The following is a 23,748-nucleotide window of genomic DNA, read 5'->3' on the forward strand; positions in this document are numbered from 1 at the left end:
TGGCGGATTGACAAGGTGAGATGACCACCTGCAACCGATGCGCCCTTTGAACTTGTCCCACCACAGTACATGCACCCGGATAGAATGAAAAGGGTTGATGCCGCGTCGATGCCTCTCGCGGTGGCCGCCGCCTCCGCCTTAAAGACGCCTGGCCGTCTTGCACCGCCCTGCCACCATGCACGGTTGCCGACAACTCGGCTGACCAAACCTGGCACCTCACGTTCGTCGTCCATGCCGCCCACCACTCTGCGCCCCCTCGGTCTTGAAGCCACCTGCACCACCTCTTCGTGGCCATCGACATGCAAAGATCACCATCGTGCCGACGCTGATGGATCTGGGCTCTCGTAGCCGCTACTGCTAGCGGGGAGGGGTGGGAGGAGGAGGGGCTCGAAGGGATGGGTAGGGTGCGCCACCCCAGTCGCTCGCGGGGATCCATGTACGCATAGTGGTAGCCGCCAAAACAAGACCCTCCTCAGCATAAGTTTTGATCCATCGAATACAATTCATCGAGTATACTATGTGTGTTTGCACGAACTCCACGGCCACTACTAGGAATTTGGTCACCCATTCCAATTGCCAAGTCCTCTATATATATTGGCTCTGCCTAGTAATTTTTATTTTTATTTTGCGTTGAAGCTGCCTAGTAATTAGTGGAAGAACCTTTTGGCGAACGTCTAGATTGTTCCATTTTGCCCGTCCACTCGGCACCGTTAGTAGTTCAAAGCAGCAGGCATCAATCATGCAGAGTTATTTAAAGAGATAAATAAAACAACGGGATATGTCACACCCACTTTACGCAAGAGGCCATATATAGAATACTAAGCACCCAAATTACCCAAAACTAGATTTAGATGTGCGCCTTGGCGCACGATCCCGTGAAATTCAAATAGATTTACATGTAAGTGGAATAAGTTTTATAGGATTTAGAAAACAAAGTTAGTAGGATGAAATTAGAACTAATTTTTTCAAGAGAAATAGAAGGTAGAAAACAAAAGTAACTTCCAGGAACAACTTGCCACGTGCCACCCACCTTTCGCATTGTTTACCGACGAATATAGCAATGTGTAAAACATCAATAGTACTAAAATGTTTTAAGAAGGTCTAGGTATGATATAAGGTATGTGAAGAAGATGCATGTTTCACTTAGTGGACTCTATTCTGGAATGACATCACCTTCAAATCATGTACCAAAAGATGCAACCTGAATTTTTTTCAAAAAGATAACCACGGGAAGGTGGAACAGAAAATGTAACAACAATACACCCATGAAGCATAAGTGAACCTCTACAGTTTACTGGATAATTCCACTCACCCAAGAGTCTACAAATGTTAGTTCCTGGTGAAAGCGGATAGGTTAGAGTCACACATAATTAACTACGCTACCAATAACATGATGAAGCGAAAGTAACACACCTACAAGGCTACAACAAGCATGAAGAAGCAATAAAAGTAGCATCCACATAAGGTGCACAACAACATCATCGCAATGTACACTTTAGCTTATATTGATAGGCCAACATCCAATTACATAAGGGATCAAGATGATCTTCATAGTCCAGGTCACGCAAAGGGCATATAAAGAACATATACTTTCAACATATATCACCAAAAGCTGGGAATTGTGGAAAAGAGAAGGAATCAGCCACAAACTAAGTTGAAGATAGCACAAACAAACGACAATGGGATAGTTTTTCTACCTGATATCACCAACACATGTTTATCGTACATTGCTTGTTTTTTCGCTATAGTTAAAGAAGATGCTACATTTGCTTTATTATCTACCCCTTACCGAAATATGCAACAATATCCGAAGCCAGCACAAAAAAAGATTTAAGAGCCTTTCAGTTCTGATGCCTAATTTTGGTATAGGTTTTCTTCTTGATTTGTCCATCTGCCTGGGCTTTCTGCGACAACTGTCTGCACCAAACATTTTAGATTTTACATAGGACATATAGCTCAGGAGAGGCACACATAGACGCACCATGCAAGTCAGATTCGGAGTAGAAGCTACTTCTTATTCGTTGAAGTTGTGGCAGATGATGACACTGGTTCTACTGGATCCTCACTCGAAGATCAACGAAGCTAATGTGAAACTTAAGCAAACCATAATAACTGGGCAAACTTACTACAGAACGCATGAAGAACTGTACCTAGTATGTAAGTAATTACCTCTCCAGATTCAACCTGAGGAGGCAAACCCCGAAACAAAAATCTTGACATGGATGAGTTCTTAATATCTTTCACACCCCTATACAAAATGATGGATCACATAGATATCAGATTACACAGAGTATATTGTATAATATCAAAGAGTGCAAATGGATCCGATAACTCTCACAATTGTAGTAATAGCAAAGGAAAACACACATTTGAGATACTTGATATATGTTTTATTGGTGATACAATGGAGATAATATTTAAAAACGAAAGTGGTATACTTGCACTTAAATCAAATGTCACATCGCCACAATTAAACAAAACCAAATAATTTTCTAACCCAGATACGATGCTTTTCATCGTTTCAGCTGCAGAGTTTGCAGTTGACATGCCTCAGAACCAATAGGTAATAAATAACACGGGTTGGATTTCTCGGGCTTTTTACTTCACACATGGGGAGGTATCAACTTACAAGTAGCATGATCTCTAAATTAGATTGAAATGTTGAAACATGTTGTTTGAACAAAATAAGTAAATCTTTACCTTCTATCAAAGGCGTTGCAAATTACTAATGTGGTAAAGCGACACCAACCACTAATCGGGTAGGAAGAAAACATGCCAACCCCCCTAACAGTAAAATGCTATGAGCTCACACGATTTCTGTAACACCTAAGAGCATCTCCAGTCGCGTCCCCCAAACCGTCCCCCAAACCGTGCCGGATCGAGCGTTTGGGGGACGTGTTTTGTTCGTGCCGGTTTGGGGGACGTCGCTCCCCAGCCGCGTCCCCCAAACGCCGCCTCCAAATGAATATTTGTGCACGAAAATAAAGGTTTTCATTCAATTTTAATTATATATTACAAAGTTTGAATGAAAACGGCTAGATTTCATCTAAACCTAGACTACTGACCGCCCGGCGGCGCGTTCGACGGCCCCGCCCCGTCGTCGCCTCCCCTATGCCGCAGCTCCTCCTGCGCGCGCCTCCTCTCCTTGCGTTCGGCGGTGGCCAGACGGTGCCGCTCCCGCCGCGCGTCCTCCGCCGTCCCCTGCTGCGCCGCCTGGAGGGAGAGCTCGATGGCGCGACGAATATGCGCCTCTTCGAGGGCACGGGCGTCGTCCTGGAGCTTCTTCTCCGACTCGAAGGACTCGACGAGGGCGCGTTGCTGATCGGCCGTCTCGTCCGGGTGCGGGCGCCGTCGTCGGACCCGATCGAACTCGTCGTCGTCGTCGTCGTCCTCCACCTCGGTCTCCTCCGCCTCGGCCTCCTCCTCCTCCATTGGCGCCTCCTCCTCCACATCTCGTTGGCGCCTCCATCATCGCCGCCGCAAACGCGTCGGCCGCCGCTCGCTCCGCCCGCCTCCCCATAGCGTCGTAAGCGCCGCCTCCCGCTGTCGACGCTCCTCCACCGTCGCTTTCTTGGAGCTCGATCGACTCACGCCGCCGGCGCTCGATCGAGTCACGCCGTTCACGAACGGCGCCGCCGCTCATCGCGGCGCGTCGGCGCTCGTCGACCCATCGCTGCTCCATCTCCTCCCGTGCGGCACCGTCGCGCCTCTTGTCCCGTCGAGGCGTCGAACGCCGCAACGGTGTCGCACCGTCGCTCTGCCACGCTGCCGCCGCCGCGGCCTCTCAGCTGCGGAGCGAGGCGGAGAACGCCGCTAGATCCGCCGCCTGCTGCGCCTCACGCCGCTGGCGGGCCTCCTCCTCGAGTGCCTCCTCGAGTGCCGCACGCCGCTGCCGGCTCGTCAATGGAGGAGACGGCGGTGGAGGGAAGTGGCCATCGCCGGGGCGGTTCGCCATTGCCACTGGTGATGGAGGAGACGGCTGTGGAGCGACGAGGGCTGTGTTTGTTGCCGGCGGGGTGTGGTGGCTACCATTGATGAGCCGGGAGACCTTTTATAGACGCCGGCGTCGGGAAGAAAGCGCGGGAACAGACGAGAAGAGGCGGGAAGATCGCGCGGGAACGGGCGGTGGCGTGCGAACGCCGGCGACGCGTGGAGGCTGCGCAGCACCGACGAGACGTCTCGCCTGCCCCTCCGTCGCCATTAAGGCAAAGATGCCGCTGCGCGCGAATAACTTCCGTCGCGAGGTAGGCGACGGTTAGGTTTAAATTAACTGTGCCGCTGACGGGTCGGCCCCGCGTCGGTTGGCCTCGCTTTTCGTTGTGTCCGGCGTCCCCGGAGCGTCCCCTGGACGGGGACGGGCTCGGGGCGCCGGACACCGTATCGGGCCGCGCCGGACAAAAATGGGCTTTGGGGACGCAGCTGGAACGCTTTTTTTGTCCGGCGCGCCCCAAATCCCTTTGGGGGACGGTTTGGGGGACGCGACTGGAGATGCTCTAATAATATCATTTAGAAGACAGGTACAAACACATTTAATCTCTTGTTTGATGCCCATGGTCATATCTCGGATAACAACTGCCCAGGAAAGACAGGAATGAAAAACTGTGACTCAGCACCTGAAATTGTCTCATCATTGGCGAACTTCGACTATACTATATGGAATAAAATGGTCGCAAAGGAGAACCTGCAGCAGGAGAAGGGCAGCAAGCTTAGTTAGAAGGTTCATGCATCAGACGCCACAACACTGAGGAATAGATTATAGTAGCTCTTGAGTATTCGCGTTACATTTGAGCCAATGTTCTATATTACTTCCTTGCAAGTCACCTACAATTGATCAGCTGAGCAGCCACTATTTTTTTATCCTACGATATCACAATTATATGTTTAAACACATAATTGTTGGTGATACATGACACAGTTTGCTTTTGACCAATGGATAATGTCAGGAATGACCATTGACCGAGACCGTTTGAGCAGTTGCTATAAGTTTTATTTCTTAGGATTCATTTTAGGGATTGGATTTAATTGAGAGAGATATTACATGATTAATGATTCCTTCCCTGACAACATCCCCTGCCTCCCCTTTGAAGCAACTCCCTTGCAGAACCACTGCCTCTCATGGTTGTCGCCATCGACGGAGAAGACGTCGGCGAGGTCGCTTGCATCACTGGCGTCGGCCACTTGCTGCAACGCCCGCGTCCGCTGGGAGCAACGCCCCCACACAGCAAGAACAACACCGCATGCCCTCCCCTGGGAGCAACGGGGCCCTCCTGTAGGAGCAGCACCCTCGACCTATGGGAGCAACGGTGCCCGCCGCTGGGAGCAAGCCTATCAGAGCAACGGTGGCCACTGCCCAGAACAACACTGTAGGCATATGGGAGCAGCACGGCCCTCCTCTCGGAGCAGCGCCATCAGCCTATGGAAGCAACGGCGCCTGCCGCTAGGAGATGCTCCGCTCTTGCTATTGGTTGTGCCGCGTGACGACAGCAAAAATGGATGTTGGCTCGCAGGTGCGCCCCGTGGAAGAACGGTCCGTCGCCTCCACCGGAGTAGAGAGCGGAGAGGATAGGCATAGGGTGAGGAAAGAGACAGTCTCGTGTGTGGGGTGCACTAAGGACACATGTCACATGTGGCATGTACAAGGAAGAGGAACGACACGTTTCCATCGTCTGGGTGATAATCATCATTTCCCTTTCGAAAATAACCCTCGCGTGTCGAGTTGTCGTCCCATCGCGACCTCACTCCCCCATGCTCTCCTGCACCACTCCCCTCTCCCCCAGGCCTCCTCTCCACCTGACCCAGACCGGGCGCCACCGGCAGGCCGGCTGTACTGCTTCCCTCTTCCGCCTTCAACTCATGGACCAATGAGGCCCCATTGCCTCTCCTCCTGGTTACCGAGTGGAGAAGCCCGCAACGAGGGAGGCGCCAGCGGACATGGAGATCAAAGTTCGCTTGATGCGATGGTGTTCGATCTGCATGCGCTGGCATTCGACCTGCTTTCATACGGCACGGATGATGCGTCTCGTCCGCCCGCCCGTGCTGACGCCGAGCAACAGAAGATGATTGACAGAGCGAGGAGATGAGGACTGTCAAACACGAGGAGCTTGACCTCCACCGGCGTGGCCGTATCTCATCGGCTCTACAAGTGCAAGCTCGGGCAGGCTGTACCATCTCCAATTTCTATAGATCCCGCTCGCGCAGGTACTTACCCCTTACACTCCTCGATCTGTACTACAGTACTACCTTTCTGAACCTAGAAGCAGATGTACCCATCTAGATGTGGCTTTAATTACACTAAGGAGCAAATCCAGTTCTGGATTTGTTTGTTTCATTGATTTGTGCAATTGTTTTTGGGGAACTGAATATTTTCTTTTTCTTTGCATTACAAATAATTTAAAAGCAAAAGATTGTTTGTAGAACTAACACCATGAGCCAACAGAGAGGATGAGAATAATCTTCAACTACATGGTTATCTTCATGGGCTAACTAATTCTGTTTTTTTCCATGCACTTATTTTTTATATTCCTACTAAATTTGAGATGCAATGCTCTTTTATGTAGGTACTGAATCAGTTTGGTCATAATTTGTAGTGTGTCAGTGGCAGCACACACCACAGAGCAGGCAGGCAGGCGAAACAGTATCTGCTAGTGGTGCTGATGATAGGGCAGGAGCATAACACCACCGCTAAGGAAGAGTTAATGAGCTCCACTGCTTAACATATCCCTTGGTGGATACAGTAGGTTGCTTGCTTGTACTCGAATGTTCATTTCAGAGTAAAAACTTATAATGCTTCATAGTCTTGATTAATTTGGCTGAAATTTTGGTGTCTAATTGAGGGATGCCCTTTCTTCCTCCGTGTCTAAACACTCAGAATTTGTTTGGTCATTGTAGTGAAATCTTAAGCTCATTGGTTGTCTAGACCTTTTTTTGCGGGTTGGTAGTCTAGACCTTAGAGTGATGCAAATGTTTTTCTAAACTTTCTTTTACATGTTTTTACATGATTTTTTCTGAATTTTCTGGAAAGCAGTAGATTGGAATGTGCATCATATCATCTAGATTTAATACAATCAATTTATCCACATTATCTACAAATTTAATCATGGAGTATTTTTCCTTGCAGATATCATGGCCTATCCTGGAGATTGTGCTTATTTCTTCACATAATGAATCTCTGAAATGTTATGAAGAAAGACAGCCTTGGACAAATGTTAAGTAAGGGCACAACCAAGTGGTATTGTTCCTCAATTCTGAACATAATGCATTTCATTTCAGATTTTGTTCACTGTTACTACCGCAGTTATTCATTTGTCCAGTTAGTGCATAATTACATTTCTTATCAACTAACTAACCCAAGGCTAATTAATGAAAAGCAATCATTAGAACTTCTAGAAAAAGAAAGACTTTTATGCTTTGAGCATTTAGGTATACTTGGGGCAAAAGGGAGCAACACAATTCTTGTATTTAAGCCAAACACTCATATAAACTACTCCAATCCATGTCCTATTTGTAGTTATTATGGTGAACATGGCAGCAGATAAAGCAATCAAGAATTAGGAGATGACTATATATGATAACATGATCATGACATTTAATGTTCTGCTTGACATACTAAGTTTTTTCTGTGTTTAGATGAATAGGTCTAAGCAGAAAATCAAATCAGGAAATTAAATATACATAGACTATGGACCATTACCAAGTGAAGCGATCACAATAGTAGAAAGTGGTACAAAGAGATATGTCAGAAACACAAGTCTTTTACAGAGAGCAACATAGGGCACACAAAAACAATTGAATATACGATAGCCTAGAACCAGCAGGTGAAAGGAAGTATACATAACGTAGCGGTAACCAGATCTAAACTAAGCTGCATCCATGACAACATCAACTGCGATAGCACCACATATTTTCTTAGCTGACACCTGTAGCTATCCGAAGTGTGTTCTCTCCTGCAATAGAGTACAAATAATCAGTCTTAATTTTGGCCAGTTTGGAGCACACTATTACCACATAGTAGATAAAATCTAAGTGAAAATGTCTGGGTTGTTGATTCTTTTCTGATGGAATGATGTCTCACAGTTTTGCCACTAAACTGATGTCTCATACAACAGTAAAATAGTATTGTTAAGTAAATCGGAATATAGAGCATTATTGAGCAAAGAAACTGACAAGAGTATTGTCTCCATATATATGAAGAAACGCAAAACTCGAGTAGGACAAAACACCAAGAAATAAATATGTTCGTGCAAAACTGCATCATTTCTTGAGGAAAGCCAGAAATAGTATGTTTACTTATCCAGACAGAAATGTAGATGATTCCTTGTTAGGCAAACTAAATGATTCCTTGTTTATTTTTCTATAAATGGTAACATGATAAGGATATTAATAACGGAAGCATAGGGATAGGTCATTCCGGACAATTAAAGTTGCGGAAAGCAATTCTTATTCTTCTATTAAATCTGTCAAGAAAATACAGCTAGGCACGTAAATTTTTGGCTTCCAATAGGAAAGAAATAGGAACATACTGGCTGCATGGTCAATTTATGTCTAAGATGAACTCCCTCCTTTGATAGTCCTTATCGATCACAAAATCTTTTGCATGGTAAACAGTTGACAAAAGGCCATTGCAGCACCAAATACTCTAGGCCATTAATATAATGATTTCCATATGAAATAGGGAGGCTAACATATTTTCAGTGTTACCATAAACTAAATCTCTAGCTGTGAATTCTGATCTGAACTAAGATATTTCAAGTATGTCTAGGAAAACAGACACTTGAAAAATGAATGACCTCTTCTCTCGCTCTTGTGTTTGTTGCACAACGCACATCTATAATCTTCCAAAAATACAGTATGTTGCAACATGCCTATTGTATCAATAAGCAGAAGCTAAAAAAAACTACGCTTGAGTTGACAACACTATCTCCATAAAAAAATGTAAACTTTTATGGACTTAACAACGACTACCAGAGCACTGATGATGTATTATTAAGTACCCAATTAACTATGTAGACCTACTACTGCCAGAGCGTGGCCACTCTCAATATGCTGTAATATTATGTACCTAAGTAACTATGCATAATTATCCGAGCTATGCTCTTTAGTTCATTGACGACCACAACTACAATATCTTTATTGAATCCCTTCATAAGAAGAAATAATTTGGAGTGGAAGGCTTTTACCACAATGAAGCTCCCTAATTCGATTCATCCAAGGTTAATTCATGGCGATAAAAATATTATGCAAACCTAACAGTACATGCAAATAACTATGGAAGGTAGTAAAGGAAATGTTGAACTCATGTTGTAATTAGATGAAAGTATTTGTAAATCAGGAGCATTGTTTTCACCTGGTATAGAATACCAACAAACCCAAGTCTGAGAGTTGCCTCCATTGGTGAATAAATTAAAATGTAGGCAGTCTTAGACAGGGATTTATCATTACAAAAAATATGTCTAGCTCTGTACTAATTTGACAAATGAAAAAGATTTGGCGTGTCATCCCGAGACCAAGAAGTTGATATGTATATATTCTGAAAACATCCTTGCATACAAAATATATAAGGCTAATTAACATTTTATTCTCCACCAAACACACCCTGAAGTAAAGCCTTCTGGGAAAGAATATAACCGCCCCTTGTTATATATCTTATCTCACCAAGCCACTTGCAACAACAACAATGAACACATGCGCAACTTACTAAAATGAACGCACTGAATTTCAATAATACACTAATTGTCTAAGAATTGCACAGTAATTCTGTCACTGCAATCCAATCAATTAAGAAATAGGGATCTGTAGAAGGGGACCATGTTACTCACGAGGATTCAGTGGCAAAAAAATAATGAGAACAGGAAAGCATGTAGGCAATTGGTCAAATGGTAGGATCCCCTCAGACCAGTGCAGGATTAACCGATGAACCCAAAACTTTGCACATGAAATCAACCCGAGATTGGTTTGGTAAAAAATGCACATCTCCTCATGAGTCCACCATTGTTCACCACATGGAATTAGTCAGGCCTGCAACTGAAACAATTCAGGCAAGGGATTACAGGGAGCAGTCACCTAAGGCAAATTAAAATATTCAGAGCCGCCAAATGCTCATTTTAAGGACACCACGGTCAGGTCGCCAGCTTGACCCAGCTGACACCAGACTTAATTAGTTGACAAATGAAATGATAATATCTCTAAACTGGCTACAAAAGATGGATCGACATTTTGATTTCCAACTCTAGGTGTGAAGGGCAATAATCCTACACCTACAGACGGTTTGGCTGACAAAAATTTCTACGGACTTAGATGCAATCAATTGGTTGGCTGAGCTTTGATTCTCCCCTTGAATCACGGGGCACGTTCTGGCGTCGTATGCTGCTGGCTGATATCCGTAAGAAAATTCCGTAATGATTTTCCGTATGTGTAGCATTGCTCGTGTGAAGGGCATATCATAGTAGGAACATAAAATTTAATTTGGCAACAAAAAAACTGTAACAGTAGAAAACTTGCCAGGCATCAAACTTCACATGAGTACGTAGAAAATTGGAATGTTCTATCTGCCAGCTTACTCACGGCTAGCATATCACCGTGTACCACAACAACCTGGACATTCTTTTCATGGGAGGTACTTTTAGTAAATCAACAAAAAGAAAAGTAAATACAAAGAAATAACATGAGATAGATATAGAAACTGAAAAGATTCTTCACATCTGCAATAACAGAGAGCATGAGGAATGCTGATTTTCTTATAGCAGAGATAAATATACCATGTATGCCCACTTCGAAGAAAAGACCGTCCGAGATAAAGGATTTACGCTTATATCCTTCGAATACCCAACTGTAAGTTTAACATCATCACCTAATGCACCATACAGTGTGCACTATAAGCAATGAATTAAGCCTTTGTATCGAAAGAAGAAAATATATAACAATATTTTTGCATCAGCATGTGCCATAACACATCAATATAAATCATCCAACCTCTCATTACCATGCAGCATACCAGTTCATTTGCAATAGCTATGAAGATATCAGATACTTCATCAATTAATCACCTGAACTGGCACAACAGGAACCAGGAGAAGCCACAGACCATCTGAACAAAGTAAATAACCCACAATGGTAATACATGATTCATTACTAATATATGTGCATAACTATGAACGAAGGGGAAAGTGCCAAAGATGAGTTATTACTTACTGATTATCATTGAAAGTTTTTTCTGTAGTCTCACAACCCAGCCGCTGAAATCATGAAGACATGATCAAGTTTGCATCTTAGATCCTAGGAATATCACAAGAAACAAGAACGAAAGTTGTCTGCCTCATACATCACCAATAGATTAAAAGAAAACCCAAATCCAAGAAGCAAATGTTTTCAATGGTAGCGTTTGCACATAGCCATCAGAGATCCAAGCCAGTTTACATATAAAAAACAAATATATTACATATAAACATCAAAGGAGATGAAGGGAGAGAAAAGACAGATCACCACTGAACCTTCAAATCCTATGTGGGAGCACAGTAAGAGTACAGCACTAGTGGCCCTGAAAGAACGGCTCTGTGGCGGCCAGGCCAGTGGTGGACGGTGGTGGACAGATCTTGCCTCCCTTGTATGCTCCGGTGGCTCATCTACACTCAACCGTTTTTTTGTTGATCTGTGGTACCCTGGGATGGCAGGACGAACAGAAAAAGAGAGGAGAGGAGAAAGAGGGGATGAGGAAGAACCTGCAGATCCCCTTCAAAGAAGAGGTGGGGGAGGACATGCCACTGTGCTGGTGGTCGGCGTCAAGAGGTGGAGGAGGCCAGCAGTCCAGCACAACCCATCGGGGTGCACGAATCGGCGGCGCCATACATCAGCAGGTCGTCCTCTTCTCCATCTCTTCGGTGGTGGTGGCTAGGGTTGGCGAGCTCGACCAGGAGATGAGATGGTGGGGCTCGGCCAGGAAATGGTCATAGCGGAGGAGGAGGTGGGCGGACATGGATGGGATTGGCGGAGGGAGCCAAGCTGAGGATTGGGGGAGGAGGGAGAGACGTGATTGGGGGAGGAGAAGATACGGGATTTGGGGAAGACTGGGAGGCGGCGCGGTTAGGTTTTCACTGGGACAGGTTGCTTTTATACCGCAGGCCATAAAAATTAGACGGTCCAGATTTACCAATCGACAAAAATTGATGGTTCAGAAGCGCTAATCGCTGTGAGATGCCCATGGGGTTGCATCAATTATACCTTTAGATATCTTAAGCATCTTCGGATGTGGAAGCATCTGGAACCATCCTTTGCTTGGCCGTAGGGAGACTTGGGAGTCAGCCTGAGCCACACGGCGCTCTCCGCTGACGTCGCGTCCGCATCGGACGGCTCAGGAGCGGCCACGCGCGCCGCCCAAGGTTGACGACGGCCATGACATGGGCGTACGTAATGGAAGGATACGTGTTGACGAAGGACTTGACCAGGTAGCCGCTTCAGCTCGGAAGAGCCGGGCGGGGGTTGCGTCTGGTGGAGGCTAATCTATGTGTGTCTGAGAGTGTGTGAGCCAGCTGGAGGCAAACACGATTGAAAAAAGAAAATTGTGATTGCTGTGGGGGCATCAGGCTAGCTACTCGGCTTGGAGCATCGATACGGAACACGTCGTACGATACCCATGCTAAGGCTAAGACAAGTGTCAATCGAGCTCGCTTGGAGTGGAGTGAGGATGGTGTGTGCAAGTGCATGGCAGCATGGGAGCTTCTTGGGCAAATGTTGAGGTTGCTATCGCCTGGTCCAGTGATCCAGCGATCGGTATTTGGAAAATTTCCCATGTCGCCGCGTCAACAGAAGTGTCTCTAACGATCAGTTGATTTAGACTTAACTTATGTCTTAGTCAAATTACTTTAGCGTGTTTCAATAGCCCTAAACAAAGTACAAATATCAATAAATGTGAATCTTCAAGCAGAAACAAAATCTAACGCCGAACAAAATGACTGAGACATAAGCTAGATCCCAGCTAGCTGAAACTTAGCAACTCCGCGTGTATTTTCGAGGATCCGCGACAACCAACCAGAGTGTGGTACACTTATGTTTTTTCTCAAAAAAATGTTTGCAAAGAAAAGGAATATATAACAACCAGTTTGTCATGGGCGAACCGAAGATCGGGCCGCACCCAGGTGTGGTGTCGCGTGGTTCAGTTGCCGGCCGTCGCATGCTCGTTGGGTGTACAAGGTCCCCGCGGTGCGTTTCCTCCAGTTCAACGGCGCACAGAGTCTATACATCGGGGCATTAACCTTGGACCGTGGGAGTCATGTTGGTTGGCGGCTCAGTGCTGGCCGATGATTAGGGCGGTGTGCTGGCCGGCGAGCAGCGTGTTGTGGTGGCGTTTCGGCCGGTGGCGTTTTTGCGATGGTGTGTACCATGTGTAGAAGGCGGAGAGGTTATGCCGAGGGGAAACCCTCGCCGTACGGTCCACGGAGGCGGCGACGGGCATTGACGATGTCTCCTTCCTAAAGGCGTCATTTGTGTTTCTCTGTACATCCTCGGTGGAGTGGTCTCGACGGCGTGCATTGCTTGTTGGCGCGGCTGAGCTGCCAAGTGAGCGGCTTCGGCCCGACAACTTTGCTAGCTTGTCCAGCCATGGGCTCATCCTCTTCGATGTGGTTCAAGCCTATTCGGTACCTCTGTATCTTGTGTGTGCGCAGTCGTAACTTGTAAGCTGAGCTCGGCATTTTGTATCTTTCTTTTTGCCCTTGAATGCGTTGTCATTTTAACGCCCGACCGATGCTTTTTATCTTTGAAAACAAACGTTACTAGCTTTTCCCCGTATACACTGGTACAGTGTGTTAGCAAGATCCCTAGATCATCCTGTAGCACGCTTGAAAATTACAAGCGATCACCAGCATTTGTGCCTGCACCAAAAATTGTTTCCATGGGTATCGTCCACGTGTAGCCCGATCTCTCGAAAGGAAAAGCGTCAGTATAACTGGTGAGAAGAGAACATATGCGCGGCAACCTATCCATCTATCGGAACATCCTCTCGACCTCTCCTGCCTACGACACGAGACCACCCCGCCCCCGAAACAGGAAAAAATCGACATCTCGATCCTGGACTGCATCCGCACGCCTGTCGCCGCTAGCCGGCCACGGCGACGCGGAAGTATCCCAGCCAAGGAAACGATCTTGTCGCGCGCGCGCGCGTGACCGGGGCAAAACTATCTCAGCCAACCAAATGATCGATCTCCTCCGCCACGCCACAGTATTCTTCCTGGCCAAACAAAACTATCTCCGCGCGCCAATGGGCGATGAGCAAAGGATATTTATCGGATCGGAACCGAGACATCGATCTCCCTGCAGAGGCCCACGCCTCAGGGCAAAATACCTGCACGTCGTCGTCGCGCATGCTTTGCGAATTGCGATCAATTAAGAAAATAGTTAAGCGCAACCGATCTTTGGTGGTGAACGTAACTATGCCGACAGCTGCACCTCACCGGCCGGTCAGCATGCGTGGAACGGGTAGAAACGTGGAGATGGGGATGGCAACATTCACCATATATGGTTTTAGTGGAGCTGACTTGGGGTATAATATATTATTGGAGTACTACATCGGGACTCAATTAATTGACGCAGACTCCTGCTAATGAGATGCATGCGGAAGCCTCCCTCCGTGTCGATTTAATCCGACCGGAGGGAGTACACTGAGCTGATCAAATCTGGTCGAACGAGCCAAATTATTGTTCATAAACGAAGGGGTTCTTTCATTGTTCATTTTGAAGTGGATTCGAACCACGTTTGGATGTCCAATTAAACGTGGTCCCGCGAAAGAGGATTTTCAATCTTGCGTTCAGATAACTTATGTTTCCGTGTCGGGATAAACATGAACGGAGTTGGAGGTTCTTGGTCATCTGCAAAGTCCACCAGCTTGCTACAAAAATCTTCTTACGCATAGGAGTTGTATAATAAAGGGACCTGATTTGTTTAAGTGTTTTTTTTTTACTTTTAAAGAGATGGACTTTTCTTCTTGGGGTTAATCTGACTCTTTTTTTGCGGTCGGGCGCGCTGCAGCTCCTTTGGAGAGTGCTCCTATGCTATTGTAAGAAGCTGAAGAGTAACTAGATTGAGTTTTTTTTTTTAAATGACATTTGCATTTCCTATTTATAGCTTTTTCGAATTTCAAAATCTATTGGAAACGTAAAATAAGGCCCGTAGAGCCCAAACCTGAAAAAGCTTGTACAACATCCGCTAGATCCAGGCCCACCTAGCCTAGATCTTGCCCGCAAGCTCATAATAGCTACCGCCTTTGCCTCACAATGTCCCGCCAACATTAACGGTTGATGGCACCTCAGCAGATCAAAATTGGTCACCCGATGGTCAGCACCTCACCTCCACCATCCATATCACTCACTAACCTGTGCCCCCACGGTCTTGTAGCTAGTCACCAACGCTGCATCTTCGTGGACATCTCCGTGCGCAGGTCACCATCGCGTCACCGCCTACAGATACATGTCCGACCCGCAACAAGCACCGACGACCCAACTATGTACATCCTCACGCTTTAGGGCTCCGATCAGCCCAGCCAACGACCAGCGCTTGCCTGGCCTCCTTCCCGAGCAAGACCGGGGTCGCCATATTGCAGTTCACCGAGCCGAGATCCAAAATCAGCAACCCTAGACACCGCTGCCCACGGAGGCCTCCACGTAAGAGTGAAAAATGAAGGCCGCCACCACTGGCACCGTACGAGCTTTGCCTGACGATGGCTAGGAGGAGATGGGAGGAGGAGAGGCTCAAAGGAATGGTTAGGGTTTGTCGTCCCGGTCACTCGCGGGGATCCACACGGAGTGGGCGATTCGAAAGCCGTAACAACACAAGACTCTCCTTAACATAAGTTTTGCTTGATCAATAGAAGAAAATTAAACCCAGGACTATGCATGCCTGCATGAACCCACGCTACAAGTAGTCCAGTGGCTAGCTAGGAATTTGGTCCTACATGCCAATTGCCAAGTATATATTGGCCCTGCGCGCCTAGTAATTAGTGGGTAGAAGAACCTTTGGCCAACGTCTAGATTGTTCCATTTGTCCGGTCCACACACGGTTAGTACAAAGCTGTGTAGGCAGTCCGGCTGTGCATAACCGAACTGAAACCGAAAACCGAACCGAAAAAAACCTAACTGTAACTAAATTATGGTTTTTTCAGTTATAGGTTAGGTTACAGTTAGTAAAATAGCTAACCGAATGACAAACGGTTAATTCGGTTTAAAACCGAAATAATTCGGTTTAACCGAATGAAACCGAATTGAGTAGACAGCGAACATTTTTCTTTGATGGCCCAGCCAAACTTCGCAGTATACTTTTATATAGAGTTGGTATTAAATTCTATATAGGGAATATGGTCTAGCATGCTGGTTTAGACGTGCAGTTTAGCCTTACATGAGAATAGGTTGTGAGTTCAAGTACCAACATTGCACAGTTTTTATTTTCGTCCGCAGATTTTTTACATTTTTGTATCTTCCTCTTGTAAAACATTCACTTCCATCGTAAAAATAAAATAATATGAAATATATGTTCATAAAATTTATGTGTTATTCAAAAATTCGCGTCAACTTTGGTTAGTATGGTTATTACCGAAACCGAACCGAAATTTAATGGTTATTACCGAAACCAAATCATATTTTTATACGTAACCGTATTAACCGAAGTATTGAAACCGTATTTACCGTATAACCAAATAAACCGAACCGAATTAATCATATTAACCGAACGCGCAGCTATCATGCTGAATTTTTAAAGAGAGAGTATATAAAACAATGGGGCATGTCACACCCACTTACGCAAGAGACCATAGAATACGATTATGCAGAGCACCCAAGTAAAAATATCTTAAGCACCTTCTTCCATGGAAGCGTCTGGAAACTTTCGTTCGCCTTGCTTTACTGGATGGACGGGGCGGAGTAGGTAGAGCCAGCCTGAGCCGCACGGCGCTCTCTGCAGCCGTCTCCTCCGCATCGGACGGCTCAGGAACGGCCACGCTTCCCGGCCACGCTCTCGGATCAGCAGTCCCGACGACAGCCATGACATGGACCTGCCGGAAGGAGACCTATATTGACGAACGACTGGACCAGGTGGCCGCTTCCGATGGGAAGAGCCGGATGGCCGGTGTGTCCGGTGAAGGCTAAAATATGGAACACGTCATATGATACCCATGCTAAGGCCAAGACAAGTGTCGACCCAGCTGCTTGGACTGGAGTGGAGTGAGGATGGTGTGTGCACGTGCATGGGCAGCATGGGAGTTCCTTGGGCAAATGTTGAGATTGCTATCGCGTGGTCCAGTGATCCACCAATCGGTATTCGGAAATCTTCCAATGTCACGCTGACCAACCAGATTGTAATAAACCTAAAAAATGGGTACTAGTAGCTTTTCCGTCTAACTAATTTAGTTTCACAAATATTATATTTTTGTGATAAATTGTAAAAATATTGCGGCATCGGCCTAGGCGAACACGAAAGGTTGGGATTACATGGGCCCTGGCAGCCCGCCAACAGCCCCTTGTTGGTCTGGCCAAACCCGACAAGGAATCTGTTTATGTCGGGTTGGCCTAGCCCGAAAAGTCCCAATCGGAATCCGCCGATCCTACGCCGCAACATTTTATTTAATTTTTTTTCAAAAGCACATAGTATTTAAGAAAATAAGAAATAATAATAATAATAATAATAATAATAATGAAGCATCCCTCGGTCATGCAAGTAACTTTATTTAGATACAGATGTATGTAGATGTATTTTAATATAGATAGTTTTGTACCTAGATAAATCCGAGTTAGTTGTACTCCCTCCGTCAAAAAATAGGTGTCTCACTTTTGTCTAAATACCTAAATAAATTAGTTTTGTAGATAGAGTGCAGGTGATCACCCCGCACGGTAAATTAAATTTTCATGCGCATTGTCCACGTGTAGCTCGAAAGGCAACCTACTACTCCATCCATCACACGAAACTTGTTCGAGATTTGTCAAAATTTAAATAGTAATACCCGAATTTTGACAAACCACCGAGATATTTCTTAAAAAGAGAGAGTACAAGCGATCACAAGCGTGCCCCTGCACTAAAAATTGTTTCCATGGGTATCGTCCACGTGTAGCCGTTCGAAAGGAAAAGCTTGAGTATAACCGGTGAGAACATATGCGCATCTGATCAACCTATCCATCTATCGGAACATCCTCTCCGGCCTATGACACGATGGAGCACCTCCAGCCCCGAAACAGGAAATCGATATCTCGTGGACTGCAGCCGCACGGCGACGCGGCCGGGGGAGATACGATACGACGCAGAAGTATCCCAGCCAAGGAAACGATCTCGTCGCCACTGGGGCAGAAGTATCTCAGCCAAGCAAACGATCTGCTCGCGCACCGGGCAACACTGTCCCAGCCAACCAAACGATCTTGGAGCAAAAGTATCCTGGCCAAGCAAAACTATCTCCGCGCCGCGTGCCACGAGTATCTTCGGCGAAGTCCACACGGTTGGTGGGCGATCGGCCGAGCCAATGGCGGACGAGCAAAGGATATTTATCGGAGTCGACATCTCCCTGGATAACCGGGCCCACGCGTCAGGGCATGCTGCTATACATGGATGGCTGGACCGCAGGAGGACGAGTCTCTGGTGGAATGAGACCGCGCGCGGGCTCCTCCCGCTGGTTTTGCCCTCCATCGGCGACCACCCGCCCGCAAGAGTTTGCGAAGCCACTCCCATGCATGAGATTATTATTATGGAAAGTTGACATGACATAAGAATCACTAAATTAAACGGGATGCTTTGTTACCCACACCCCAAAGTAAAGTCAACTGCGACTCTGCGTGCGAGAGTAGTAGACAGAATGCCGGCCTGGACGTCGTCGTCGCGCATGCTTTGTGCAAGTGGCGAGAGCACTAGCTTCCGCCTAGGCTAAAGCCATGGATGGTGGATCGCTGCCATGCAGACATCGATTGATTATAAGAAAAGAAAGTAAAGGTACTAAGAGCATCTCCAGTCGCGTCCCCCAAACCGTCCCCCAAACCGCGCCGGATTGAGCGTTTGGGGGACGTGTTTCGTTCGTGCCGCGTTTGGGGGACGTCGCTCCCCAGTCGCGTCCCCCAAACAAAATTTCGCAAATTTTAAACTTAACTAGATTCGATTAGATTCGTCCAAATTTACATAGATTCGAACGAAATTTGACTAACTTTAAAACTAAACCTAATCTAGAACCGCTTGCGGCGGCCGGAGGCGTCGTAATCTTCTTGGAAGTTGTACATCTCATCGGTGACGACCTCCTGCTTGCCGCGCTCGTCGACGGGCTCGTCCACGGGCTCGTCCTTCACCAAGCCGCTTGGTCTGCCTCGCCGTCGTCGGTGAGGTCCACCGACGGCTTGCCGGAAGTCGAGGATGGACATGGCGATCGCCGCGTCCGGTCGCCCTCCAGGCGTCCTTGTCGTCCATGGACGCCATGAACGCCGCCCGCAGCCCTGGGCGATCCTCGGGGTCGTCGGCTGCGGCGATGAGCGCTGCTGCCGCTCGTACTCCGCCCGGCGGCGCCGCTGCGACGCTTCCTCCGGCTCCTCCTTCACCTCCGCCGGGATGAGGAGGGCGCCGCCGCGCCTCCCTTGCTTGCCGCCGCCGCGCTGCCGCCACGCCTTGTGTTGACGGGCGTCGCCGCTCCTCCTTGACCTCCCGTTTGGGGACGGTGTAGGGCGCCGACCGTGACGACGAGGACGGCGTCGATCGCGCCGGTCCCGAGGAAGAAGAGTGCGAGGAGGACGAGCACGTCGTCCTCCTCGGCTGCCATTGAGGAGACGGCGGCGGCGACGACGGCATCTCCGGCCCGCGGAGCGCCGTTGCGGATGCCGCGGATGACGTTCTCGAGGGTGCGCCGGAACGCCCCGAACGGGCGCGGCCGTCCTTGTTCCAGTTGTTGGGGCCGCCGACGAGCCCGTCGGTCTTTGTGCATCTCGACGTCGTACTTGGCCTTGAAGTACGTCATCCACCAGCGTCGTTGTTCTCGACCGCCCACGTCGGATCCCTCCGCTCCTCCGCGGTGAGTTGAGCCCGCCGGGCCATGACGGCGTCCCACCATTGGTCCGTGCGCGGCCGGCGGCGGCGGAACGCCAATGCCGTTCACGGCCATCCTCCGGCCGCCGGCGCTTGGCGGCCGCATGTCCGGCGGGGCCCGGATACCGGCGCGATACGGCGCCCACGCCTCCGCCACGGTGAGGCTGCCGCGTCCGAAGCCGTTCGCCGCGGCGATCTTGCGGGAGGACGACATTTTTTGAGCGGCAAGGAGAGGATCTGGGAGGGGGAGGCGGCGGCGACGAGAAGGATGAGAGCGGCGCTAACTGCAGGGCGCCTTAAAACAGCGGCGGCAGCGGGTGGTTGCACGCAATAACTCCGGCGCGGACGGCCACGCGGCCATGCACGACGAGACGCGTCCCTGCGTCACCTGGGAAAACAGGGACGCCATTAACGTCGCTTGACCAAAGGTAGGCGACGGGGTTTTAGCCTTCCGTGCCGCTGACGGGTCGGGCCCGCGTCGGTTGGCCTCGCTTTTCGTTGTGTCCGGCGTCCCCGGAGCGTCCTCGTGGGACGGGGACGGGCTCGGGGCGCCGGACACCGTATAGGGGCGCGCCGGACAAAAAAGGGCTTTGGGGGACGCGGCTGGAACGCTTTTTTTGTCCGGCGCGCCCCAAATCCCTTTGGGGGACGGTTTGGGGGACGCGACTGGAGATGCTCTAAGGAGTACTCTACCCTGGCAACTAATCGGACACCGATCTATTAAGAAAATAATTGAGCGCCACCGATCTTTGATGGCGAACGTAACTATCCCGACAGCTGCAACTCACCAGCATGCATGGAACGGTAAGAAATGTGGAGAGGGAGATGGCAATGTGCACTATGGTTTCAGTGGAGTTGACTTGGGGTATACATATAGTGCATTGTTATTTTGAGGAAGAAGAAACATATGCGTTGACGAAACTAAATCTGGCCCCACATTCACAAATTGTTCGGTGGGGGCAGTTACAATGACTAGAGCACCTCTAGTGCAAATTCGACCTTCTTTGAAACCTTTTTTATTCAAATATGAACTGTTGCACTAATTTTTTAGAAAAGAAAATGACTGAACCCACTCGTTGTACTTGCGTCCGCCCTTGTATCTAGAACACCGAGAGGGACGCAACTCCGGCATGCGTGAGACGGTAGAAATGTGGGGAATGTAGATGGCAATGTGCACCATGGTTTTAGTGCAGTTGGCTTGGGTATTTGAAGCCTGCTACCTGCATGGGTAGCTACACACCCCTGCATTATACCAATATTAAAGCCATATTAGCTTGTTTTAGCTCAGTTTTCTAGTAGAACTGGAATTCTAATATACAAAAATGGTTTATGAATTTTGATTTGAACTTTCTTTTGTCAAAGTCAACTCAGTATTAAAAAATTCAACGCAAAATACGTTGGTGAGTTGACTTGGACCAAAAAATATTCAAATCAAAATTCGGAAACCACTTTTGTACACTAAAATTCCACGTTCTACTAGGAAACCGAGCTAAAACAAGTTAATATGGCTACTCTCGAAAATTTCAAATTGCTAGGGGCACTACTAGTGCAATTTCGGTTCTTTTGAAACTTTTTCTTGTCGAAATATAAACTACTACCCTAATTTTTTTTAAGACTGTCCCAACACGTTGTGCTTGCATTTGCCCTGGTCTCTAGAACACCGAGAGGGACGCACCCCTGCTTGCGAAGGAATAGATGTCTCAACAAATGCAGATTATTAGCTTTGTTTCGAAGGGTGCGTGATAGATAACCTTTTTGGCCTTGTATTGACAAATAAGCCCGCTTGGAAAAGTAGGTTGTGGCTTGTTCGAATATCAACCTATACTAGAGTTCTGCTCTTTCAAAAAATACATTCTTCCGTTGCTGGTTCTGAGTCGGATTTGAACCATCTATGCATTTAGAGTCCAAAACAGCCCAGCAAAGAGCATTTACATTTAGATAATTTTCGTATTTCAAAATATTGAAAAATGTAAAATCCCATGGAGGGGGTCCCTTGGGGCTCGATAAATTGGATAAATAGGATGCCACAATTTGTTAATTCACCTCTCAATAATTCACACACAAATGGGTGTTTATGCTCCCGTTAGCTAGGGAAGTGCTAGTGCATCATGAAAGAGCTTTGTATTTTGAGAATTGATAGTCTACCATAACGAAACCGAATAACGAAAATATGGCCCTTGTTTTCCCAACTACAGCAGGAAATTGCCAAGCAAATAGAAGGGACCCAGAAGAAGAGATAAATGACAACTATATCTAGAGAATCTAAAAGAAGTATTGACACTGACCATCTTACGTTGTTTGTCGCGACTCGTTCTAACGAGTGTGAGCTCACATAACACCATCAAACGAAATTGAGCTCTCTTCCTCTGGTCTCTACTAAAAAAAGTGGTTCCTAATGGAATAGGTAATAAATCCTGTAAGGGTACATTGCCCCTATGTGTGGTTTTGGTAATTAATGACAACCCCTATGGACTAATGTTTTCATTGAGTTTATATGAAGGAATATTCCATAGGTACTACTTGTACTCCATGTGTTGGATTCAAGTATGGATGCCATGAAGATAAAGATATATCTTGTGTATTGGCATCATGATCATCGGTTTGAAGATAAATATGTGATATGATCAACAAGAAGAAATGAAGATGGAGTTCTTATGTGGAACTCAATATTAGCCATGCTCTATCTTAAGTGAGTATGAGAAGATACAAGGTTGAGTCGTGCAAGTTCAAGATGAGCATCTCAAGTGGAGCACATGCTTGAAGCTTGCCGTCCATTTGGTAATAATGGACATGTGAAGATGTGCATCAATGGAGCTTTCCCATCATGATGTATGGGGGAGCATTTGTGAGTCTTCACGAAGCAACGATGATCAAGTTGAGGCATTCCGGTTTGAGAAGAGCTTGAAGAGCTATCATCAAGATCAAGCGGGATGCGCAAGGCAAAGGTATGGCCTTGCTAGGTTTTCCTTTTACCGGTCTCAAGGTGGTTGTTGGGAGACCGGATTATAGGATAGATAGCCGCACTATTAAGAGGGGCTTTCGGTTAAGTAACTTGATCACATCGTCTTAGGGAGCTCAATCCTTTGCATACTTTGCATATCCTTATTGCTTCTTGGTGTTTATCTGTGTGAGGTTCTTGAGCTTGTTGCTAGCTTTACAACAAGCCCAAGTTCATCGAAAACGGAATCCGCATGCATCTTCTATTGCGTTTTCGAGTTTGGACGTCTTCACCGTTTCTTGACGGTGGGAGACTCTCTCTCTAAAATCATATAAAAATGTTCTGTGAGGAGTCTCCATATTTCCAGTTTTTGTTGGGGTTCTATTCGTCGTTATCTTTCCAACAAAATTGGTTTCATGTCAATCGGGGTCCGGACACAAAAGTTATCACAGTTTTTGTATAAACATGTTTTCCTGCTCACCCGGTGCAGGACCCGGTCGGACCGGCCCGTGCGCCGGACTAGCTCCGGCCTGCCGCCCGGTCAGCCGGCCTACCAACCGGCGGGCTCGGCGTGCCGTCGGTCGGCCGAATGCCGCTAACCGGGCGCCAACCGGATGAGTTCTGGAAGACGCAAAGTGTCCCCGGGCGAGGTCCGGTCTGGCGCGGGGTTTGGTCCGGCTGGTCGGGTCTGTGGTCCGGTCTCGCAAGACCCTGGACCAGACGGCCCGGCCCTAGGCCCGGTTGGACCGGTCTCCTCGACGGTTTCTCAGCCCAACTTTTCCCCAACG

At 47.4% G+C, this 23,748-nt stretch overlaps 2 long non-coding RNA genes across 5 annotated transcripts; one reads left to right on the forward strand and one right to left on the reverse strand.

Moving 5' to 3' along the window:
* Window positions 1–5,720: 5,720 nt before the first annotated feature.
* On the forward strand, window positions 5,721–7,543 carry LOC127341624 (uncharacterized). The gene is made up of 3 exons (XR_007875674.2): window positions 5,721–6,198; window positions 6,558–6,737; window positions 7,118–7,543. It is a non-coding gene; the product is annotated as an uncharacterized lncRNA (long non-coding RNA).
* A 118-nt stretch (window positions 7,544–7,661) lies between these two features.
* Window positions 7,662–12,215, reverse strand: LOC127341623 (uncharacterized). 4 transcript variants are annotated; one of them, XR_007875673.2, is made up of 3 exons: window positions 11,487–12,211; window positions 11,188–11,231; window positions 7,662–11,083 (listed from the first exon to the last, which is right to left on the reverse strand). It is a non-coding gene; the product is annotated as an uncharacterized lncRNA (long non-coding RNA). The 4 variants fall into 4 exon arrangements; XR_007875671.2 differs by having other exon boundaries at window positions 11,318–12,208; XR_007875672.1 differs by having other exon boundaries at window positions 7,662–11,231; window positions 11,487–12,215.
* Between the last annotated feature and the right edge of the window lie 11,533 nt (window positions 12,216–23,748).

Source organism: Lolium perenne, chromosome 3, assembly GCF_019359855.2.
Source record: "Lolium perenne isolate Kyuss_39 chromosome 3, Kyuss_2.0, whole genome shotgun sequence".
In the NCBI taxonomy this organism is placed as follows: Eukaryota; Viridiplantae; Streptophyta; class Magnoliopsida; order Poales; family Poaceae; genus Lolium; species Lolium perenne.